The following is a 3,758-nucleotide window of genomic DNA, read 5'->3' as shown; positions in this document are numbered from 1 at the left end:
GAGATCTGAGGAGCAGTTAACCATAGTCCTCATAGGATGCCCGGATAGCTCAGTTGGTAGAGCGGGCGTCCATATATAGAGGTTTATTCCTTGATTACATTGAGTTTAGAATTACAACACAAAGAAAGGATGGATCAAAGAAGGATATCAAGCAAAATTTCTGGCGGCACCGGAGCAATGTCAGCAGTGGAACGTCGAGGATATAGACTTGCGAGTAAAAACGTCTCTGACACCCTCTACCCCTCTCGTGTTGCATAATGGGGCATTTGTGGGGATACAGGGACTTGGAACTTGGGGGAAAGAAAGTGGGACAGGGCTGTAAAGTGGGGGGCTACACCTGATGCCCATGGTTTGATAAATTGGAAATTCTACTGCATGCTGACTAGCTGAAAAGAATTAGGAGTTATATGTTAAGTTGTGGCATCCTGTAAATTATCAACAGGCTGTCTTCCGATTGAATTCTTGATGTGCTTAAAAGTGTTTGGCCTGTATGAGACCTGGCACCCTGCTGTATTTCCACAAAGCAAAATAAGTGGCTCAGTGAGGTATGTTGAGTCTAATGCCAGTGCTTGCCTTGTCACGAAGGTGGCTCTCTGGATTGTTGGACAGTGTCAGACCTAAATACAGTTCTTGAGTAGACTATAACATTTAAAAATAGGCCACTGCTTCCAGCTTAAAATGTCAGAGCTGTAGAAAGTGCAGCTGTCACGTTAGAAATAAACGGTCGGCATTAGAGTGCATCGAGTGGTTAATTAACCCACATTCCAACATTCCTCTCTTGTGTTATTTGTAGGCAACAGTGTTGCTTTTTGCTGTGAATTGCTGTTCATCTTCCTCATTGTCAGAAGTAGGCTCCACCCGATCGATCCATTCAGTGCAGTAGAAGAGTCAAATGACGCTTTTAATGTCCCCCTTTTATGGGAAGTGCACAGAGACTGAAAAAGAAAACCAGAGTTAACAGAGAAATTTGATAACCACCGCCCTGTTACGTCTGAATTGAGCTTCAGGCTTTGTCGAGCCAGGGAAGGCAAAGAAACCTTGGCTCCGTTTGAACTTCATTTGTGGAACATTCCTTTGCTTTGTGTTACGTTGCTTTCAAATGCAAGTAGCTCTTCCCCACTTGTCTTTAATAAAGGTTTCCAGCTGTTTCTTTTGTAATGGGTAGATCGACAACTTGTGTGAAAATGCCAATGAAGCTTGCAGCAGTAGCACAGCACATCCAGTAAACCTTCGGTCACCAATAACATCCCAACGATGGTTGTGATGCAAATGCTACTTCTACTCAAGTCAGCATGTTACAAAAACAATACAATCTTATTATAACTTGGGAACACTGTAAAAAATAGTAGAGGATAGCATTGGATTTTTTTCATTTTAGACATGTTTAATCATCGTGTTATTTTACTTGTTCAGGTATTTATGTGCTTGTTTTTTTATTTTGTTTTTAGATCTTATATCTGAAGATGTATTATAGAAATGATTCTAGTTTGACTAAAATGAAGTTTATATTAATAAAAGGTTACCTTTTGTACTATTTTGCTGGTTCACCCAATTTAATTTACGCGTCAATTCTTTGATTAAAGTGCTCTGCTACCACAAGCACACCATATTTCTGTTAGCATACACAAAACATTAGGGACTGTGGACTAAAATAACTAATCTTAATTCATTAAGGTATGAGTATGCGTTAATAATCTCGACATGTTGTGGGGAGGGTGTTAACTATGACAAGTTCAAGTGAAACAATGAGGTTCACCACTGTGATATTTTTGTATAGTGCCTTACATAAATAATAGCTCATCTTCTGAGTTCAAAAGAGGTGTGAGACTACTTCTTGACATTAGCCTGCAAACAACATAAACTGTTGTCCAAGTGTACACATTTATGTTCAACTTTCTTATTTGTTTAAAGAGCCAACAGTTGCAAAACAAAAGTTACTATTAGAAATATGCAACAACAACAAAATACCCTCATTGATATAAATGGGATGGTCAACATATTAGAAACTCCCCTCAGTACAACACAATGTGATTCAACTGAACCACAAACCACAACCTCCACAATGACCATAAAGTTGAATCAATACCTCAATGAAAGAGATAATTAACGAGGACAGACGGATCTGGATTGTATGGTACGTATTGTATGCATCTTTCCTCCAAGTTCTAACTACTTGTTTCACATAAGCAAAAAGATATCTTCAAATGTCAGCCATAGCTACGATATTAGATCATAATAGTTGGATTGTTCCAAACAGCTGTAAAAGCAGACAGTGCTCAAATCAGCTTCAGCCTTCGTGCAGAGGGAACAAGAGGGACAAGTGGAGTGTGAAGGAGACAGTAATCTCTATGAAGTGCCGTTTGTAAAGCGGTTCACGCTGAAAATAACAGCAACATTTTGTCACATTTAGCTTCAAATAATGTTTTTAAAAAACTGGTATGAATTTTTGAGGGTCACTTGTATGCACATTTACAACAATATTTGTCAACTTAGAGATATATTAAAGATATTTCATATAGTTAAATCCAAATATTAAATGTTACACCTAAATGTTAAATGTAAAATCTAAATGCTAAATCTAAATGTAAAATCTAAATCTAAATGTAGAATCTAAATGTTAAATCTAAATCTAAATGTTAAATGTAAATCTAAATGTTAAATGTGAATGTTAAATCTAAATCTCAGTGTTAAATGTAAATCTAAATGTTGAATCTCAGTGTTAAATGTAAATCTAAATGTTGAATCTCAGTGTTAAATGTTAAATCTAAATGTTTCGGGTGAAACTAAATGTTTAACTAATATGCCAATTCAAAATGCTGGTAACCGGAAGTACCAAAATAAAACCTTGAGGAGGTCAGACTATGTTTATAGTGTCAAATAACAAACAAAATCTTTCTCATCTGGGGAAATAGTCTATTTGACATGTATAAATGTGATAATAACTACCCAAAATACTGGAAAAACAGTATTTGAAGAGTACTCAAGAGTACTGAGTTTTTAGTGTCACTTTTATAGGGGTGCGGGACTTATGACCGGTAGCCACTATAGCCAGCCACGATGGGCTCACTTTGACTGATCTACATTTTTTGCTTGCATAAAAGCCAGCAATAGCATATCCTCGCCCGCCCTCGACCAGGTACGGTACTGTCTGCCATGGTCGCTGTGCGAAATGTCCAACAAATCAACATTTAAATTTAGATTTATATTTAACATTTATATTTACATTTAACATTTATATTTAAAATTTACATTTAGATTTAATGTTTAGATTTAACATTTAGATTTAGATTGAACAATTAGATTTAACATTTAGATTTAATATTTAGATTTAGATTTAACATTTAGATTTAACATTTAGATTTAACATTTACATTTAACATTTACATTCTGCATTTATATTTATATTTATCATTTAGATTTAACATTTACATTTAGATTTAACATTTAGCATTTAGATTTAACATTTAAATTCAACATTTAGCAATTAGATTTAGATTTAACATTTCAATTTAGATTTAACATTTAGATTTGACATTTAGATTTAGATTTAACATTTACATTTAGATTTGACATTTTGATTTAGATTCAACATTTAGATTTAACATTTAGATTTAGATTTAACATTTAGATTTGACATTTAGATTTCAATTTAGATTTAACATTTCGATTTAGAGTTAACATTTAGATTTGACTTTTAGATTTAGATTTAACATTTAAATTTAGATTTATTATTTAGATTTAACATTTAGATTTAGATT

General features: G+C 34.1%; 1 long non-coding RNA gene across 1 annotated transcript in view; it reads right to left on the bottom strand.

The window, feature by feature from the left end:
• Window positions 1–3,758, bottom strand: part of LOC116695510 (uncharacterized) — a 22,329-nt gene that overhangs the window by 12,583 nt on the left and 5,988 nt on the right. The window lies entirely within an intron of this gene.

The sequence above is a fragment of the Etheostoma spectabile genome, chromosome 9 (genome assembly GCF_008692095.1).
Source record: "Etheostoma spectabile isolate EspeVRDwgs_2016 chromosome 9, UIUC_Espe_1.0, whole genome shotgun sequence".
NCBI lineage: Eukaryota > Metazoa > Chordata > Actinopteri > Perciformes > Percidae > Etheostoma > Etheostoma spectabile.
Note: the sequence above shows the minus strand (reverse complement) of the source record. Positions and strands in the feature narration are given on the sequence as shown.